Source organism: Ruditapes philippinarum, unplaced genomic scaffold (assembly GCF_026571515.1).
Source record: "Ruditapes philippinarum isolate M1 unplaced genomic scaffold, ASM2657151v2 ctg3198_1_1_1_1, whole genome shotgun sequence".
NCBI lineage: Eukaryota > Metazoa > Mollusca > Bivalvia > Venerida > Veneridae > Ruditapes > Ruditapes philippinarum.
This window is the reverse complement of record NW_026858651.1, coordinates 26,337-32,188: the sequence shown is the minus strand read 5'-3', so window position 1 is coordinate 32,188 and position 5,852 is coordinate 26,337.

Genomic DNA, 5,852 nt, shown 5'->3' with positions numbered 1-5,852 from the left:
ATCTTTAAATTCTTGATCTTCAGATTTCTTATCTTTCATTTCTTGATCTTCAGATTTCTTATCTTTAAATTCTTGATCTTCAGATTTCTTATCTTTAAATTCTTGATCTTCAGATTTGATATCTTTAAATTCTTTATTTTCAGATTTCATATCTTTTAATTCTAGATCTTCAGATTTCATATCTTTTAATTCTAGATCCTTTAATTTCTTATCTTCCAATTTGAAGTCTTCTACAAGCATTATTTTGTCTTTTATCAATATGTCTTTAACAATTATATCTCCAATTTCTATGTTTTCTATTACTTTATCTTCCATTGATACAGTTCTTACCTTGATGTCTTTTGTTTTAATGTCTTTAACATTTATATCTTCCATTTTAATGGCTTCCATGTTAGTTTATTAACAAACTTAAAGAGTTCCTTAACAGAACATGTATTGTCCATTATGTGTGAAGTTACCCTTTCATCACAGAATCTGCCATATTACAAAATATCAGCACTGATGCAAACATAAACTTAGCATTTGAATTTATCATTTATCCATTTTTAAAAGGCAACTGGCCTTTGTTATATACTAGTATAGTAAATATTTACATCACTGTAAAGTTTACACAATATTATTTTATTTATAGTTCATAGGATGCTTATACTTTACTTTCAATTTTGAAGGGGACTAAAAAGTACATACATATATAATTATGTACTTGTATATAATTAGTTTAACTGTAATATATACATATATTTTAGGTTGATTTTAATGAAAATTTGAATCCACTTACTGGAACTAACCAGTACTGGTGTCATATGAGGTAGCATGCTCATGTATGAAGGTTTGAACTTTTAGTCTCTGGGTTGAGAGGAAAACACCTTAACCACTAAGCCACTACACCTCCTACATATAGGGGTCAAAATCTGGATTTATGTACATCTCTATCTTTGAAATGTAGAACAAAAATTATTATATTATATACAGCATGTTCAACTTTTTTAAGTTTTTGATAATAAACAATATCTTGGATAAGTGGAAGAGTTTTCAATCATTGACCAAAAATTTTTCAAGTTCACAAAGGGCAATAGTTCATTAAAATCCCCTGCAAGAGTGATGGGTCTTAGAAAAAGTGACCTTTAATTTTAATGCCAATATTATATGAAACAAGTTTTCAAGTGAATACAAGATTAATGTTGTACCCAAAACAAACCAAGAAGTTCACAAAGGACCTACATTTATTTATATGAAGACATGTATTAAATTTCAAACAATACCAACAGTAAGTTTGAAAATTGAAAAAAGTACTCTAAAAGCCATATTTCTATCAAAATCTATGTTAGAGTTAAGGGCCTTTAACAGTGATAGAGTTAAGGGCCATTAACAGTGATCTACTATTATGGTTTGTTACAACAAATAAAAAGTTTAAAGCAAATATCTGAAAAAATCTTAAACAAGACGCCCATGATGACCCTGAGGTCGCTCACCTGTATATAGGCCCCTGGAGCGGGGCCAGTTTAAACCTCAGGGCTTTTATTTGAACAAACTTGGAAGACACCCATTAGAAGATGTTTCATGATGTTAAGTTTTTACTACACACATATAATGAAAAACATCGACCTCTGCCTGACCACCCCCCCCCCCCCCCCCCCCAGGGCCAATTTTGACCCCAGGGCTTTTATTTGAACAAACTTGGTAGACACCCATAAGAAGATGTTTCATGCTAAACATCTAAGCTCTAGCTCATTGGGTTTTTTAAAAGAAGATTTTTTAAAGTTTTTACAATACACATATAGTTAAAAACAATGACACCCCTTGGGCGGGGCCAGTTTTGACCCAAGGGCTTTTATTTGAACAAACTTTGTAGAAACTTACCAGAAGATGTTTCATGCTTAATATCTAACTCTAGCTATTTGGGTTTTTTCAAAGAGAATTTTTAAGTTTTTGCTATTCACATATAAGGAAAATCAATGACCCCCGGGGCGGGGCCAATTTTGACCCCAGGGCTTTTATTTGAACAAACTTGGTAGACACCCAATAGAAAATTGTTTCATGCTAAATATCTTAGCTCTAGCTCTTTGAGTTCTTTAAAAGAAGATTTTTTAAGTTTTTACTATATGCATATAGGGAAAATCAATGACCCCCTGGGGCGGGGCCAATTTTGACCCCAGGGCTTTTATTTGAACAAACTTGGTAGACACTTATAAGAAGATATTTCATGCTAAATTCTTAGCTCTAGCTATTTGGGTTCTTTAAAAAAAAGATTTTTTAAGTTTTTACTCTATGCATTTAGGGAAAATCAATGACCCCCTGGGGCGGGGCCAATTTTGACCCCAGGACTTTTATTTGAACAAACTTGGTAGACACTTACTAGAAGATGTTTCATGCCAAATATCTAAGCTCTAGCTCTTTGGGTTTTTTAAAAGAAGATATTTAAAGTTTTTTCTTTCGATTGCCATGGCAACCAGAGTTCTGCATGGAATTAAATTCTTTGAACAATTTTTAAAGGTGACCACCAAAGGAACATTCATGTGAAGTTTGGATGAAATTGGCTTAGTGGTTTATGAGGAGATGTCATTTAAAGTAAAAGTTTACGGACGGCCGGACGCCGGACAGACGGACGAAAAGCGATCACAAAAGCTCACCCTGTCACTTTGTGACAGGTGAGCTAAAAAGTCTAGCTTAAAGTAACAACTGCAAATAATACCTGATTTAGCACAAATATAACACACATGCAACACATATGACCTGAACAGACTGGGATGGTGTGACTTAATTAACCCTATTCCATATCATTTTAAGAATACATTTAGTATATCAAAAACACGGTTGTTTTCAAAGTAGAAAAAAAAACACTTTTCATGCAGATGTGTTCACCAGATACAGCTCGAATTTGCTATTCTTTCATTATCTGTTTACATGAATATCGATAATTCTTATATAAAAGCATACTATTTATTGCATAAATCTTTTATCACCTAATCAGTCACTCACTTTTAATGCATTTAGCACTGTTTGCAGACCCTGGTCATACAATCATGGTCATACATGTAAACTTTTTTTGATGATCAAGTGGGAGATTTTTCTTCAAAAAGAGGGAGATTTTAGAGTTTGCAATAAACAAAGAAGAAAGTTCTGACATCAAAAATAGGGAGATTTCTTTAATTTATGAAAATACCCCTTATTTTAAGAAAAATCTTTAAAAGTATGGCTGCAAATAGTGGGAGTCTCCCGCTAAAAGTGGGAGAGTTCACATGTATGCCTGGTTCGAATCCTGGAAAAGGCATTTTTTCTTTTACTTTATTTTTTGATTATGATTTTTTTTTACTGGATTTTAGTTCCATCACACAATGCTATTTTAGAACATTTAGTTATACACACCTTCGCATTCAACAGGTTAAGTATAATACAACATACATATAGTTGTGATTACCATGATAAATGAGCAGTGGAAGAAAATATATAAATATATATACATGTACACATATATATGTAAAATTGTTAAAAATGTGGCGAATAGAGTTTCAAACAGAATATAATTTATAATTCTATTCAATCTGCTCAATGCTGAATGACAGTAAAAATCAAATGCATTCAATTTTGATTATCCATCAGAAGTTTTAACTTTAAACAGTGCAAAACATTATAAAAGAGAAAATGAAAAGCTACATGATACGCTATAAAAAATATATTCTAATAGAAAATACCATACTCAAGAAATGTGCACGATTGCAGATTTAAACTCGAAAAACCATGTTCATAACCTGAGATCTTCATAATCTGAACTCTCTAACCACTACTTGGATTTACTTGTTTATATCCACTTTTATTTACTATATTACAATAAAATTGCAAAATGTAATTATTGAATAGCTTGCACAACCCATTATATCATAATGTTACGATTAATGTATACGTTATCGTGTTCGACTTATATAAAAATTGCATTGTATTGTCAATAGATAAAAAAACCAATAACTTTTCATTACATGACAATTACTGGACAAGCATTGAACTGGAAAGTAATTTTAGGGGTAAATTCATTGTATACTTGAATTAAAAACAAAATGGTATATTTCATAAATGTCATTAAGGTATATTGCCATTTTTTTATTGGAATCCAGTGGCAACTCACAGGCATTCTAAAATGTTTATTTATGGCTTCAACAATATGCAAGTACACAAGTGGATTTTCACCATTGAATTGCATACAGCAATTGTATATTCCCAGCTTTTTTTTGTATAAAATATCAATTATAATACAATATAAACATGTATTAATATCATAAATTATTATAATTTGCAAGAGCTTCAACACCAGATGGTACTTGATAACAAAAATATGAATAATAAAACCTGTATGTTTGACATACACTTTTTAATTGTTTGGTTTTATTTGCCAATAAAATGCAAACAAATGAGTTTCAGTTTTACAATGGTAAAAAGAGTGCAATGTATATATATATTATGTTTTAATAAAACAATTAATATTCTTTGTATTGCCAGTGGCAGCTTTATAATTATTTTTAATTACCTTAAAAGACCTTGACTTTTTGTTTTCTATAAATGTCCAATGTTGACCTAGTAGCAGTAAGTGTTGGTGAAAACTTAAGGTGCCTCCCACCCTTCCATGTGAGGCATCATTTCAGGAGGTAGTGGGTATCTGAACATAACCTTTAACCTGGTAGCTTCCTGGCAAGATTAGATCCTGCAGCAGTGCAGCCAGCAACCTTAACCTATAAACCTGTGACCTTTAATTATGATATACACATCATGTCTCCATGTGATGATATCTCTCAATATTTACAATAATTATAGTTTTCTACCCAAATGTTTGAAGAATCATCTTAATAGATGTGATCAGACCCGATTTTAATGTCAATTATGCAAAGGAAAATGTATTACTTGGGAATATTCATTTCAGCATATAAACATTGCAAAAAAAAAATGATGAGAATAAATTGTATGATTTAACTTTAGGGTCAAGGTAACAAATGACACAAATTTAAAACATTATGGTGTAAACATTATAAAATGTAGTAATATTGGAGCAGCACAGACTGTTGTTCTGACCTTTTACCTATTTATGTGAAACTGAGATGAGCATGTTATAATATACTTATATCCACTGATGTACTTTAAAAAGTTTTGTAAAGTGTATAAAGCTATATATTTGCTGTTGTGGATTGAAAAGGTACTGTTTTTCTTTGATTTAAATGATTACAGAATGCCTAAAATGAAAGGAATTTGTAAGTATGTTTTATAGAAAGAAAAATCATCGACAAACCTTATAACATAGCAGCAGAATATTTTTTTTTATTCTGTTTGCATGCAATATTCATGCATATTATATGATATAAACATGAAATGTTACAAATCTTTCAAGAAAAAAACATATGTATATAAAAATACTTCATCAGATATAGCTTTAACTACATTGTAGTTTAACACTTTGGAAATGTAAGTTTTAGGCGCAAAACATTTTCAACTGGTGAAAGGGGTTAATAATTCAACAACTTAACATAATTATTATTTTCAGTTTTATTAATACATTTTGCTAAACATTAAATAAATATAAAAAACATTCAAGCCACCTAAAACTTGGACGGATTCTATGAGAATACACAGATCTACTCTACTATTTATGTTTCTTAGACCTAAGACATGCTAGATAGTATTATTATAGTATGTCCCAGATAAGACAACATACACAATCATGTCTAAATACACAAAGTAAAGAGCAACCATTAAGTCAAATTTAAAACTTTTTGAACATGATTTTTTCTTTTTTCTTTCAACAATCAAAATGCATGTTTCACAAATTTTCTGGCAAGCAAGTACCCGTAAATACATTTAGAGCTTTTTTT